The sequence below is a fragment of the Ambystoma mexicanum genome, chromosome 7q (assembly GCF_040938575.1).
Source record: "Ambystoma mexicanum isolate Mex_15411 chromosome 7q, UKY_AmexF1_1, whole genome shotgun sequence".
Classification (NCBI taxonomy): domain Eukaryota; kingdom Metazoa; phylum Chordata; class Amphibia; order Caudata; family Ambystomatidae; genus Ambystoma; species Ambystoma mexicanum.
This window is the reverse complement of record NC_090941.1, coordinates 221,973,271-221,989,432: the sequence shown is the minus strand read 5'-3', so window position 1 is coordinate 221,989,432 and position 16,162 is coordinate 221,973,271.

The window sequence follows — 16,162 nt, the reverse complement described above, 5'->3', positions numbered from 1 at the left end:
TGTTCCAATGTGGTGTGCTACAAGTCTGAGAAGATGGCACAACAGTCACGTTTTTTTCAAAGACTATTACTATGCAAAGGGATACAAGCTTCAATGGCATAAACAAATATGCCTCTACATACACAATATCTCTTGCTGATCAAAGTCAGACTGTTAGAATACAAAAATCGTAGGAAACAGAGAACGCTCTCCCTGTCAAAATGTAACCTTTCTACATCAGTAGACCTGCACTTGCTGATATAATTCAGTAGGATGTCATTCACACCTTGGTGTAGGACTACTGAGGGGTGGAACAAGTCTTTGAACTGCCCACATTGCCTATTTTGTTACTGTGTCCCATTGATCGGGTCATATGACTATTTGATTACCTTGAACACTATTATCCTTATTGTTTAATAGCTTCAAAGGGATTGCATAATGTGCCCCATTCACAAAGGTCTCATCTTATTGTAATATATGTCTGGCATGTAACAAATGTAATAAATACATAAATATTGTATATAATTGTATAAATTTATAACTGCAAATGTGTAACAACTGTTCTAATGCCTTGTTTTAACACCAACACTGTATTTGCCTTGTCTGTATCTATGCCGTGATACCTCAGGGTCTAGGCGTATAACAAATGTAATAAATAAATAAATAAATAAATACATTAATTAATTCAGACGAGCCAAATACATTAAAAAAGACAAAAGGAGTGCTCATCTGCTATTATCCCTCATTTCCCACATGGACATTTCAAGCAAAGGGTTTTATAGTTGAGTGTGTCTTGAACTGTAATCATTGCTGAAGAATCTACTGGTAACACACGACAGACACCTTCCACTGTACCAGTCACCAAAGATAGGTGGTATTTGAGTATGCAACATCATCTTCATTCTTATTTCCACTTAAAACAAATAAAAAACACAAACAAATAGACTGGCGTGTCTGTGCTGCTTTTTTTCTGTTATCCTTCATTCTAAGAAAATTGTTGGTATTGTATGTGATTTCCTTTTCGACAGTGTGATTGTGCATTTTAAAATCCCCACTCTGTTGTTCTAGAACTTGCCCCTGTTATAAAACTGCCTTATTGCATCTTCATTGGTTGTCCCAACACCACACATATCAACATGGTACAGTAGTACACATATTCTCAAAAGAAGTTGTGCTGATTCCCCAATGACTGCTCAACTGTGGTATCAATCGAATTAAATAGAAAGCTGAACCAATGATGCCTTGGGGTGTGTGTGAGGAAATACTGTGTCTTTGCCACATGTCTCATTGTATTTTTTGTCCTGCAGGAAAATACCTGTTCTGCACTAACATTATAGATACCCTCTGACACCTGGAACACAACGCATAACACAGTTACTCTTTCCATAACTGCTAATGTGTTTCAGTTGGGTTACAATTGAGAGCAGCTGTGCCACTAATATTTGCCACGCTAGTGTGGATGCCTATTCGACTGCACTGTCCTATCCCATTTGCTTGTGTGGTAACTGTGGCTTTGGCTCACTTAGATCTTTGGCTACATGAGGAGACTGTGAAGAGGGAAAATGGAGACCAAATCCATGCCCCCGCACCCCAAGCGCCCCAGCGCACCCATGGGTGACAAATATGCTGAAACACACCCACTTCACCAACAGTGCAACTTCTATGCTACATTAGAATCAATGCTGCAATATCAGAATCTACAAACACAAAAATCCCTGTTTAAAGGCTTGCAAATGCCTATATGAATTAACATGGTCTAAATGCACAGTGTAAAGCTATGTTTCAGGAAAATTACAGCTAAGTTCATTTCACTCACTGAACACTGAACACTGGCTGCGGGAGCCTTATCAACATTCCTCGCTAAAGAAGTCCGACCTGCCAAGGCCGCAAATTCAAGATAAAATTGCTTTCTGCAGACAGACATTTTTTAATTATCCACAAATGCGAACAAATCACGGCAACCCAGTGTGCTTTTTTTCTTTCTGGGAAAGAAAGACATTTTCTCAAGGACACGCACAACATTGAAACATAACTTGTAACAAACCAGAGCCCAGGTGCGAACTGCTTGTTCAGCTAAAAAGTTATGGGAACAAAGTCACATTGCAACAAGATTAGAATTAGGTAATGGGGGCTGGCACAGCTAAATCAACCCACTGACGCAGGAGGTTAATATCCAATTATCAGGCTCTCTATAAGGGCTACATATGTAACCCACCACTCTGCAGCCAATAACAGGAGGAGATAGGTTTCTGGGAGCTGATCCAATTCTGTGAGGTCAGCCTGCAGTGTGATTATAAAACTTACTTGCAAGACAGCCCCGGGGGAGACGGCGCCTGAATTCGCGGTGTGCAAAATGCTTTGTGTGTTTTTTTTTCTTTTCTTCGCCTAGAAATAAATGCAGTTTGAAAACATGCTGCTGCCTGCTTGGCACTCTGTTGCATTTCTGGGGGCCATATGGGAGGTGTTGGGGCCTCCCATAGCTGGTGAGGGTATGGCTGCTGGCCCCCCACTGCCCTGGGGGGAGGGGGGTCCAGCTTCTCCCCGACAACTGTGATGGCCAACCTTTTATCAGACTATCCAACACATCCCTCAGAGTTCAGGTATGCCTCTCAGGTTTGGTTTGTTCCTTTTAGGTATTTGTTGTCTGATCGCAAGTGAGAGACTGAGTGTCACTAAGATATACCCTGGCAGTGTCTAGGCTTAATGGAACATATAGCACCGAAGAAGTTCTATCTGGCTTCAGTCCAGCCCTTTAAACAAAGGGTTGGGCTGAAGATTTCCATATTTTAGCCTTTGCCACATGCCCCATTCAATTTCTCATCATGCAAGATGAGACTGTGAGAGGTTTTGCTTTGTACACTAGGGGGCTGATAATGAAAGGCATGCATATCACATGCAGGCACTAGCCCCACTGGAATGTATAGCTCCATGCTATTTCCTTTTGCCAGAACTGTGCTTTATTAATTTATTTTCCTTTATTTTCCTTTAGATGGAGACTGTGATCACGTTTCTTTTCTATGGGCCATCCAATACATGCCGCAGAGCACAGGTAATCCAGTCAGGCTGCTTTGTCCGTTCACAGGGATGTTTTCTTCGATGAAGTTTGAACTGTGTATGTATTTTTTGATTTATTAATTGTTGTAGCAACTCTTTCCAAAAAGTGAGAGAATCCACATCTAATAACTATGGATCGGTAGAGTCTGTTCGGTGTGGATGTGTACAAAAAAACATAGTAAATGATATTCTATTGATGATTGTCAAATCTTCAATTTTTCTAATGTTAATGTTAAAGTCTAAGAATGCACCTGGAAGAAGCTTACAAAGAAGCATTAATATTTGGGAAAACTATTGTGAATCAAAAACGTAAATTGATTTTTCAATGTTTTCATTGTTTTGATGCAAATAGTCTTATTTCCCTATCACCTTCTCCAATGGCCTTTGTGAATGATGGCTATAATACTTTGTGTACATTCATGAAATGAGCTGGTGTAGTACTTTCACATGTAACTGTCTGTGATTGTGCATGTATTAAAATACCCTTTCATGCATGTTAATGATAACTGATTGAAAATCACTTTGAGCTGATAAACATGTCAGTGAAAAGCCATACTTTATGATGTGATTGTTGCTTCTGAACAGGACAACTATTTGTATTTGGATTCTCTCCAAAGCCCATATATAGCAATGGCCTGTTGAAACTGCATAGAGAAATTACAGAGTTAAAAGGTTGTATGTGCCTGGGGCACGTAGATTGTGATGGGTCAACACATGCCAGTCTTTTTGAAAGGAATGAGGGCCATCACTTTCTCGACAATTGGTAAGACGTTCATCAGCATACATCAAGTCGCTCCTCAAGGATACAGCAGGAAACTTGGAGGACCTCTCCAATTACAGACCTATCTCCAACATCCCATAGCCAGCTAAACTGCTGGAAACATATATATATATATATAACAGCCCAAGAATTCATAGAAGAGCACCTCCTATTGGACCAGGCACTAGTGGGCTTTAGACCAATGAGAGGAACGGAAACATCACTTCTCTCAATCTGGGATGATCTAAAGGCAAACGCAGACTCAGACAATTCTACTGCTTTGATAAATCTAGACCTCTCTGCAGCATTTGACGCAGTTAACCACAATATCCTCATCATGAGATTGGAAGAAATTGGAATCACTGACCGCGCCTTAATATGGATAAAAATGTTCCTAACAAACAGAACAAAAACCATATGGATCAAACCTTTCAAATCCAACCCAAGAGAATCCTCATGTGGAGTACCACAAGGATCATCCTTCTCCCCCCTATTATTCAACATCTACCTGTCTCAACTAATCAAGATCATTAAAAGACATGGCCTCACCTCACAACTATGCTGACGACACACAAATAGTCTCCAAAATACAAGACACACAAGAAGAAAACACAACATTAGAGAGCCGCCTTCGTGAAATCTACAACTGTATGAACTCAAACGACCTCAAACTCAACCCAGGCAAAAGAGAAATAATGAACACCACAAAAAACAGAGGAGACAACCACTACATCCCCTGGCCAACAGAACTTCGTACAACCCCAGCCCATTTGTTGATTGTAAAAAACCTGGGAGTCCTGATGGACAACAAACTTAATCTAGAGCCACAAGTAAACACTCTAATCAAGAAATGCTTCTTTTCTCCTGCGAGCAGTAAAAAGATACCTACCATTCCTGTCATTCGCCAACAAAACACTCACTGTCATCGCTCTTGTCATGTCCAGAGTAGACTACGCCAATAGCCTATATCTGGGCATGCCACAACAACTTCTAAAAAAAACTCAAACGCATACAAAATGTAGCGGCCAGATTGTCCTCAAACTACCTCAAAGAGAACACATCACACCAGCGCTGAAAATGCTACACTGGCTACCAATAAACTGTGAATCAAGTTCAAATCAATGTGCAGAACACAGAGCAATCCACAGCCAAGGTGCAGAGTTCCTAAGAGAAAAAATAAATGTACACCGCCCAACAAGGCCACTCAGATCCAGCAGCGACATCCATTTGGAACCAAAACCATACAACAAATAAATATTTGGAGTATCCTCTTTCTCTCACATCACCCCACAAATCTTGATAGAGCTACCAAAGAACATGCATAACACAAGAGATCCCCTCCTATTCAGAAAACTCCTCAAACCATGGCTCTTCACCCCATTAATAGAAAGAGTGTCTATGGGGCACATACACAGCTGAAAAAATGCTGAGAGAGGAAACCGATTGTCCCTATCTCCCTAAACTACCGCCCATCAACTGAAGTAAGGGAAGAACAATATATGGCATATCAACTTACTAATTGAAAGATAGATAAGCTAGAATCATACCAAAGAACAATCACGCAGAGATTGGGATGCAAGGGTAAGTGTGCTATGTCAATAACACCTTGGCCTACAAAGTAAAGACAGGCAGCAATGGATCACCGAGAGGAAATAGATAGGATGGGAGCAGGTGATTGTAAAAATACAGCACCAATACCAGAGTGGGGGACAATGCATGTCTCAACCTGGTACACAAAGGTCAGAAATAACACAGGTGGGAACTTGCCACGCCATCACTCCTAACAATTAGATTGACAGGAAAGAAAAAGAGAAAGAATATGTCTACTCCATAGGACAACCAGATAGATAGAACAAGAATTATAAGGACTAAGAGAGATATGACCCACTAACCAAAAAGCTCAAATTTCTGCATACTCAAAAACCACAAAAAACCTGCTGACACGGCAAACCGCAGGCACTTCACTACACCGCAACAACAAACAACACATAACTTGCACCAACAGCACGCAAATACTCACATTGATCCGATATTCACACCCAAGCTCAGCGCACAGTGAGAACCGAACTGAAGCTGCCAACAAGACATCACTTTTCTCACTTTCCTACTCCCTCTTCAACTGATTAACCCACCCCCCACTGTCTTGTTTGCAGATCCTCCTAGTGCCTGGGGACCAATTCCATTGGTGACGGTGTACGGTACAAATACCTTTAACATTAACATTAAGACATTTCAAGAACAGTGTCATGCCAGAGCCATGGTTCCAGCATTCATTTTGAGGTATGCATGTTTTTTGAGGAATTCATTTCGATCAAATCCATCTATCCTTCTTTCTTTTCAGAGTTCATATTCGTAATGCCATAATAGTAGTCATTCTGTGACCATTCATTAGAGGAAAAATAGCAGTATAATATGTGCTTCCCTGGGGTTGGATTTCAATTATGTAGTCATGGGAACCAAGCACGCTGTACTGCTGCTGGTGGAGACAGGTTTGAGAAGGCGATGGGGGCGACGGTCCCCTTCTATGTGCCTGCATTCCCACTATCAGTTGCCTCTTTGCAATGTATTCTTTAGCCACAGTAAACCTCATACATAGGTTGTCTTGCTGCTCTGAGATAATGGAGTGAGTGAGCTGGAGGATAGTTTTAAGGAGCTGATGGCAAAAGGGGCTTCAAATGATGGGACACAATCTAATCCTCCATGTTCCGGCATGCCCAACATAAGTTGAGTCTTTGAATTCTTTTTTATCTGCCCACAGTAAAACTCACTCATAAACTGTCTTGCCCCCATCAAACAACTGGGGCACGCTGGAGGTCATTTTAAACAAGCTACTGGCAAGGTGGGAATCGAACTATGAGCCAGGATCCCGTGGCTGTCCAAGCAACTGCATACCCACTATCTGTTATGTCTTTGCAATTTGTTCTAGGGCCACAGTAAAATTCAATCATATCATCCATCTCGCTAACCTCAAATATCCTGAATAGAATCCAGTAATACAGAGTCATGGGGTGAGGTCTGATAAGTTATATGTGATGATAATCCCGAGATGGCATCTTCACGAGGTGACGTTGAATGACTATAGGTACTAGGATAGTAAACAAACATGCCTCAGTATGCCACTATGAACGGATGACTTGCCTGCAGCTAACACATAGGTGAAGTAGTTGCTTTAACCAGTTGTGCTGTTGCCCTGTCACCCTTGTCAGATACCAGGATGCTGAAAAGGGGCATATACCATTTAGAAATGCAGATTTGCAAAACAATCTACTTCATGCATGATTTTTAACTTGATAAGAACATACACAATAGAGGTGGAATTAATATTACTGTACACATTACAGGAACATCAAATCAAGGTGTGCCCATTGCAAAGCATGCTAGATCATTACTTTCTTCCTGAATCGCTCATTTGAAAAGCCCATTGCTGTTTATCTGGGATACACTTTTTAAGTAATAAGAAATGTATGAGATCACATTCATATGCCCGACGAACTTAAACTGTCAACACAACAAAAAGAGGTCTAAAATAGCCATGAGCTACTCAACTGTCTTTGATAATACACACGCAATGTATCAACTTGGGTGAATCGAAAACATGCTCTTTTTAGACAGAAGGATATAATAATGTAAAAAAATCCATACTTAAATGCATTACCAAAACTCTAGGACAAGTGCAGGTGGGAGCCTGAGCGAAAAAGCTAAAACTGAAACCGGCAGATGTTGTGTAAGCAAACGATTTCACATCTATTGAGAATCACAAGCTCTGCCTCGGGGCTTTGAATGTACATCGTTATAGTAATGCATGTAAAATAAAACTGCATTGCTATCATATGAATTACCAAATAATGTGATTTAATGCCATAAGGCGGATCTTGCATTATGGGTTTTCAAGTAACAGAATGCAACTAAAAAATAAATAGTGTAGAGGTTGACATAGCAACACTGACATAGCCAGTACACAGTACCAAGGGGCGGGTGTGATTATTTGAGGGGAGGGCTTAAGAGGGGTTACACATGGTATATTGCCTAAATGCTATGTTATTCTCTCACATGGGCACTTGTTGGAATGTTGCTGGTGCCACAGTCTTATGATTCCAAAGAACAGAATCTACAACCACTGTATGATATTCCTTCCAAATGGCCCAATGGTGGTAGTCATTACAACGGGCGGTTGTTCAAACCCTAGTTTGCCCAATGTGGTGACAGTTGTTTAGAGCAATGCTAGGATACATCAGCTGTCTAACGCTGATGGAGGTTTTGGTATTGTAAGAACGCAATGAAGGAAACAATAACACATCATGCCGTTAAAGTTCCAGTTCCAAAGAAAAAAATCTGGTTCACTTCCGTAGATTTTATGGATTACAGAATGTGGATGTTACTTCAAAAGGCCGCTCAGCATACTTGCTCGAGTAAGATGGTGAACATTACAGAAATGTAACAGATCCAGTGGCATTTGCATTAGCAGACCAAAGACTTTTCTTGATTGCACTACACTGTTTGGAGCAGCGTGGATTCAGAATAGAACCATGCAAAACAAATGATGACATGTATCTTTATTGTCCTTAATGATCACTGCCCGCATGACATGTCATATCAGTGCAGTGGTGTATTTCCACAAATGAAGTGTAAATATATATTTAAATTGGATCACTGTATCAACTGTTTCACTATTTTTGAGATTATATTATTAAAAAATAATTTTGGGAGATCAACAGAGAAAGTCAATGTTGATATGCATTACTGGGGAGAGTGTATTCCATATTTGTGTGCTGACCCATCATAGCATAAATGTGTTCAGAGTACATTTTGCTGTGATGTCCGCATACATCTCCAGAGGGTGCATTTGCTCTGGTGTATTGGTGCTAGGGCTTTTGAACTTAACACAATCACAATAGGCTAACACAATCACAATAGCCTTTCTGGCGGGACTGACACAGAAAATGACGCCCTGGTCTGAGTAGGGCTATCTGCAGAGTATGGACCCGGGATTGGAGGAGTGCGAGCTGAGGAGCAAGTTACCTTGGAATGTGGAGGTCCTGTGTGTCGGCAGCCCCTCTCCACCCAAGAAACACAAGAGTCATCCATGCAGAGCTGCAGCCATTGGATGTGAGGGTCGTGGCCTGGCAATGCTGTGGGGAGCCGGGACCTCAGGTGGCGTATTGTGGGCGAATGAGCATAGGAGCGGCAGAGGAGGAGGCGGGCCCCTCCGTCATATGGTGCCGGCATCGTAAGTTGAATCGAGACCTCAAACGGTTGGAGCAGGAGCGATCCAGGCCCTCTACTGGTCGGAGAGGGGCAGGAAGCTTCCTTGGGAGACACCAGCTAGGTACAGAAAGTGCCTGTAAAGTGAAAAACACACCTTTGTGAAAGCTTTTTCAAATCCATTCTGTAGTGCAATCTCCATAACCAGTTGATCAGTGGTATATTTTCCATGGTCAAAACACTCTCCTCTGGCTGCCCTGAATCTGAGAGCGTATCTACCTGTCTTGCTGGCACCTAGTCTTCAAACCTGAAAATGGACAGAACATGGGATGTGTGTACCTTTTACAACTATGCACCTCTCTTGCATTGTATCTGTGCCTTTTTAAAGAAATACGATTTTGGGTTGTGTGTAGCTTTTACATCTGTCCACCTCCCGTGCATTGTATCTGTGCCTTTTTAAAGAAATTATTTTTTGGGCTGTGTACCTTTTACATCTGTGCCCTCTCTTGCATTGCATCTGTGCCTTTTTAAAGAAATTAATCTTTGGGCTGTGTGTACCTTTTACATCTGTGCACCTCTTAGCTCTTGATATTCGATTCATTTCTAAATTGCATACATGCCTTTGTGACTACTTCCACTAGTCCACCTGGTGAGTTTTGCTAGAACTGTGCGGTGCAGCGACTCTTCTTTCATTCCTCGACTAACTTCTGCCGCCCCTATGGTTCTCCATCTCTCATATTTTCTCTAACTGCTACACTATCACCTAGCCCTCCGCTCTCACGAATTCCAGTAGAAAAAAGCACACAAAAAACATCTTCAGTGGAAACCCTGGACTTCCCATCGCAGACACCTATGTCAGCGCTTCCTTGCAAGAAGTTTTCACTGATATCCTCTTCTAGTCCCCACTCCAGATCGATGGACCCCCCATCTCATCTCCACTCTCTCTCCTTCCACATCCTCTGCCATTAACAGTGGCACTAAGTGGGATGTCGTCTTGGCCGGATTCTCATCCTCACGTTGCTTCATTAATGTCTATCAAACAGGCAATATCCTGGTTCAGGGCCCACGACCCAACCTCCATCTCTTTGACTGGATCCTGCCTTCTTTTGTTAACTTCCTTCCTTCTCCTGCAACTCCCACTACTACTCTCTCTCTCTCTCCCTCCTCTGACTGGTCCCTGTAAACAACCTCAGAAAAACTTCAAAAGGCATAGACTTCATACATCTGGTGACTCTTAATGACCCCTCAACCAACAAACACATCTGCCTCCTTATCGAAGACATTGACCTCCACATTCTCACTCTTACCGAGACATGGTTCAATGCCAGCTCAGTCATTGCTTTTGACTCCCTCCTCCCTGACGGCTTCAAAATCAACTGCCAGCCTTGACCTCACTGCACTGCCCGGGCGGGGGGTGGCCTTAATTTTCCCTGAATGGGTTCCGGCTTCCATCTTACCCACCCAGCTCTACTCTTCCTTTGAAAGCCTGGTTTGCAATTTGGTCATCTCTCCCTCCTCCACCCTGACCATTGCTACCATTTACTGGCCTCCAGGCTCCACCATCCTGTTCCTCTCTTAATGGGCTGATTTCTTCTCTTCCTTACTTTCATTCACCTCCAACCTCCTCTTCCTGGGCGATTTCAACATCCAACTGGACTCACCTGGCTCTGGATCTCCTGCACCTCTCTTTCCCTCTCCATTCTCCTGTCTCGGCCAACCCACTCAGCTGGACACACTCCAAACACTCTCATTCACTATGACCTCTCTCAACACCCCCACTAGTTACTCCTCTCTCCTGGTCTGACCATTCTTTCCTCTCCTCCCACCTGGGTCCTCCTGGCCCTCTGACTGCCCCCCAAAAAGCCGTGCTAACCTCGTTCACTAACATCCGCTCGACAAAACTAGTGTCAGCTGCTGCCTTCGCTTCCACCTTCATATCCCCACCCCCTTACCTCTGTTACTACCTCTGACTCTGCTCTCAGCAACTTCCACCTCTCCATCCCAAATACTCTTGACATTCTTGCCCCAGTCGTGAGGATCCACATGAAACCTGCCTCTAAACCTAACACCTAGTATGACTCAGAACTTGTGGCCCTGAAACTAAAGTGCAGGGCGGCGTAACGTAAGTGGCAAACTTCAGGCTCATGCTCTGACAAACTGGCCTGCCACCTGCTCCAAAGGCAATACAGACTCTCCATCTGTGCCAAGAAAATAGCCCACATTCAGGCACGAGATTCTGGTGCATCCAACAACATGTCTGAACTTTTCAAGATCTGCAGGGAACTAGCCAACCATTCCTGAGCCTTCCACTTCCCTTCTCTTTCCTGGGCCCTTTGCAATGCACTGGCCACACACTTCACCAGAAAAACCCAGGACATCCTGAACTCTCTTGCTACCCACCCTCCCAACCCATCCCACACCCCCTTGCCTACCCGGGCCCCTCGCCCTCCTCCTTCCTCCTTCTCCTCTTTCTCCCCTGTCACACCTGAAGAAGTTACCAGAGTTGTCAGCTCCATGAAGATCTGTTCTAAACAGGTTTCCCCTTGCTCATCCAGTAACATCAAGGATAACATTGGCTCTCTTGCCCCCGCACTCGCTGATTTCAACAATCACTATTTTGATACTAGATTGTTTCCCGCCTCCCTTAAGCACTACCTTGTGTGCCCACTCCTGAAAAACCTTGTGCAGACCTGACCTACTCTGCCAATTACTGCACTATTTCCATCACCCCTGTCCTGGGGAAGCTGCTCGAGAAGCTGGCATTTCCCCAGCTCAACTCACACACCAACTTGTTGATGATCTCCACGACCATCAATCTGGATTCTGAGCATCCAGAGGCATGGAAACTGCTCTTCTAAACCCCTGTGAAGAACTGCTTGCATCTCTGGACTCCAACTCCCCTGCTGTCCTCATCTTCTCGATCTCTCCTCTGCCTTTGACACAGTCAACCACTCCATCCTCATACAAAGGCTCCACGATACCCTTGGTATCTCGAAATGGCACTGGGCTGGCTGACATCCTTCCTTACTGACCGCTCTTCCCAAGTCATCCTGGGCACCTTCTGCTCTCCAACTTCCTTCTCCAACTGTGGTGTTCCCCAGGGTTCTATCCTTTCCCCATGGCTCTTTAAAATCTCACTCCTCATCTCCTCCTTCTCCTCCAACTTCCAGTGTTACACAGATGAAACACAGCTCTTTTTCACATCCTGCTGACCCTCTTGCACCCTCCATCATCCCTGACTGCCTATCTGCCATCCAGTCCTGGTGCACCTCCAATGATCTCTACCTCAACGCCTGTAAGACTGAGATCCTTCCCATCAGGACCTCTACTCTCTCCTTCTTACCCTCACTCTGGCCTTCCTCCTTGAGCTCTCCACCTGCTTCCTCTTCTGAAGCCAGAAACCTTGGAGTCATCTTCGACTCCTCTCTCTCCTTCCTCCCTCACACTCAGGATATTGCCAAGGAGTCCAACTTTCAGCTCTTCCTTCTAAAAGGAATTCTCCCTTTTCTCACTTTCCCCCAGAGGCTCAATGTCACCCGAGCCCTGGTTCTCTCTAAACTTGACTGTTGCAGTAGTCTCCTCTTGAATCTACCTTCTTTAAATTTGCAAGCCATTCAGCTAATCCAGAATAGGGCTGCAAGACTTATCCTTGGCCTTAATCCCAGGAATCGCATCTCTCCTGCCCTAAAATGTCTTCATTAGCTCCCGGGTTGCTGCACGGATTAAATTCAAATCCCTCTGCATCATTCTCAAGGCTGTCTGGGACCGGGGACCACAATATCATCAACTTTATCTTACTAAATACTCTCCCTCTAGACCACTACGTTCTTCTGGCACAACTGTTTGTGTGTAAATCATTTTGCTAAACAGAGGGTAGGTGGCCGATTGCTTTCCTCAGCTGGCTCCCTCCTATGGAACAACCTCCCCCTGCCTCTGCACCTTGAGCAGAACTTTCTTAAATTCCAGAAGCTCCTCAAGACTTTCCTCTTTACCTCCTCCTCCCCTTCTTCTCTTCTCTGCTAATCCCACATTTGCTGTGATTGGTGTTTGGGGCTCTTATGCATTCTTGAGGCCCCTTACCTCCCAAACCCAATCGGCCCAGTTCCTGTTTACCCTCAGCACTTGCCTTAGCAACCATTCGCCCTGGAGTTTTGCACTTACTCCTAACATTGCCCCTGGCCATGTTGCACTCACCCATGAGCCTGGACTCCCCATCACTTACGCCCTCTGCCCTCTTCCTTGCTGCACTTGCACGTTCTTAATACTCACAAATCATAGTAGGTCCGCCCTTCCTCCTTTCCCATCTCTGCTCTTATTAAATATTGTGTTTTGTAATGTATTTCATTCCCTTGTTCCCTCCCCTCGCCCTGTGGGTGTTTTGAAACAGTATTTTACTTGCTGTATAAACGCCTAACAAGCAAACAATAAATAAATAAATAACATTAATTAATTAACACAAGATGGCCATGGTGAACTTTTGTGGGTCACAGTGATAAGTTGAAACACACTTATTACACATGGGTAGGATGTGCGGAGCAGGCCTAATGATGTTTTTCTTAGAAATAGTACCTGTAATTTATTAAACTCTGTAACCCAAAAGGTATATTTACACTCTTGGAAACTCCTGATGGATCCCTTTCAGAACATGCAAATAGCAAGGGGGGTCCTGGTTACAAGAGCCTTACCCAGAGTCTTTAGCTCACTATCTTTCACAGAGAAGAAATATCCCAAACATATCAGTCTTTGTCCTGCCCTGGGGCAGTCCAGCACCGAAATGCTAGGCAATTCTCCTCTGAACAAGAGTACCAACAGCAACCCCAGACACGTGTTTCAGTCTGGTTGAACCTCATCAGTAGGGTGTAGATGTGCCTCTCTAAGAATAGTGAGCAAGGGGTCCACGTCTGGATTACCCTAGTAATTTAGGGTGAGACGCAAAGTTACTTGAAATATGCAAATAACAAGGGGGGTCCTGGGAGACTCTCTGCCAGACATGAGTCCTGGTTACAAGAGCCCTACCCATAGTCTTTAGCTCACTATCTTTCACAGAGAAGAAATATCCCAAACATATCAGTCTTTGTCCTGCCCTGGGGCAGTCCAGCACCAAAATGCTAGGCAATTCTCCTCTGAACAAGAGTACCAACAGCAACGCCAGACACGTGTTTCGGTCTGGTTGAATCTAATCAGTAGGGTGTAGCTAACGCAAATTGCTAGCTGACAGAGTGCTTTCTGTGCTGATTGAGAATTGAGAATTGAGAAGTGCAAAATAGCCTTTCGACACTGCTGGAGAGATTAGCATCTGGGTGTGTTCGACATGATGACGTCACAGAATAATGTGATGAAAGACCTCGTAACATCACACAACTATACAATAGCATTGCCTGAGGATAATAATAATGTAGATGGTGAATGGGGGGAAGATAACCCAAATGTTTAAACAGATTAAAGAATGGGCTGTGTCGAGAGTTACCTAAGTGGGTAAACTGGTCGCATATGAGAGTTCTCTCGGGACAAGATCTATAGTGTATATATTTGGAAGCCTACAGTTCACTTTCAGCCATCTGCCTAGTGCTGGGGGGGCTATGAATTTGCATAAGTGAGTTAGACACACAACTGTGGAGATACACTGGTGCTTAAATCTGTGTAGGCAAATGGTCATTAAGACCCCTAAAATGTGATTGCAAGCAGTGAATCCACCATGCTTCTTTATAAAGCAGGGAGCGCTCTGTGTTTGCCAAATTTTTAATGGTATCTAGGATCCACCAGAAAATGCCATCACGTGTTCTAGGTAAAAGTCAACAGTGGTGCATAGGTGTTTTTACACCGGATCCTGGTATGGTGTTCCGCTATACGAACGGATGTATACAAATTGACCTTTTCACAATTGATCATGGGAGAATTGACCTTTTCACAATTTATCGTGAAATAAAGGTCAATTAGGACATATATACCCCCACTCAATCCAAAACCACCCACAAACCCCCTACCTAATCCCATTATATTATTTATTACCCCAAACCTACCCCACACAAATATATAAAAGTAAAATAAAGGTAAAGGTCATTTGTGAAGAAGGTCATTTAGGACCACTATTATTAGGTAAATTAGGACAAAAGGTCAATTGTAAAAGGTCAATTCGGGTAACACCGTCAGTTTTGCAGTTAAAAATGTGTCAGATGTCCCATACTTTGATATCCATCAAGAAATAGTTCATCTAGGAGATGAATTTATAGCCAGTACACATTCCAACAGTGAAATGTTGAGTGAGTGGTCTTAAATCCCAGAGCTTTGTTCTGTGTTTGTTTTTCTTGAATTGCGAGTAAACCAAATATTCACATAGAATTTTTTAGCATTTCAGTGCAACTCTGGGGATTGGTTCATTGGACAGACTCAGTTGTACCAGAGGCCAGAACTTTCTCACCATTCTTCTCAAATCAGCCATCCCCTCAGCTAAATTATGTATTGCCCTAGGTGTCAATAATATCTCTCTAGGTGTAAAGTCGGTTCATTCTGTTGTAGTAAAGAAGCAGTTTAAATTCAATGACTGATTTATTCTTGAATTGTATTGTGATGGCGAACTGTCTGGATTAAGTCAATGTATTAGAAACGAAGGGGTTCAGAGATTGTTCTAATTCAGTATCCATTGAGTGGTTCTGAGGTACAGCTCATTAACTTTAATAGATATCAGTGTTCTGCTAGGAACCCCTTTATTTAATGGAAAATATTTTCCCCAGTCCCAATGCCGAAGCGGCTCACCCTTTTATAACTAATTTTCCCTTTTAGGCAGCAACATTTGAGTCCATATATTAGTCCCCGCCACCTTCTGTTCAAGAGATAACCTAGACTTTCATGAATGGGGTTACATCTATCGAAATAGAACTCATAGCTGAACATCTTTAAAATAGTCCACAACAGCTGAACATCACATGCATCCCCTCTCTTTCGACCTGTTGAGAATCTGTTTGTTGTTGCATGGCCTTTCATCAGGACAATGAAAGTTAAGAGACTTGTTCTGCCAGGTTAATAAATCCATGGTGGAGTGCCTGAAGAATGTGGTGAGCACTGCGGGCAACGCTCTTTGGAGAAATTCTGGTTGGCGCATGGACTATTGTGTGTGTTGCACTTGCCTTCTTGGAAAGATCCCGGGAGGCACAGAGCACTCATGGAGTG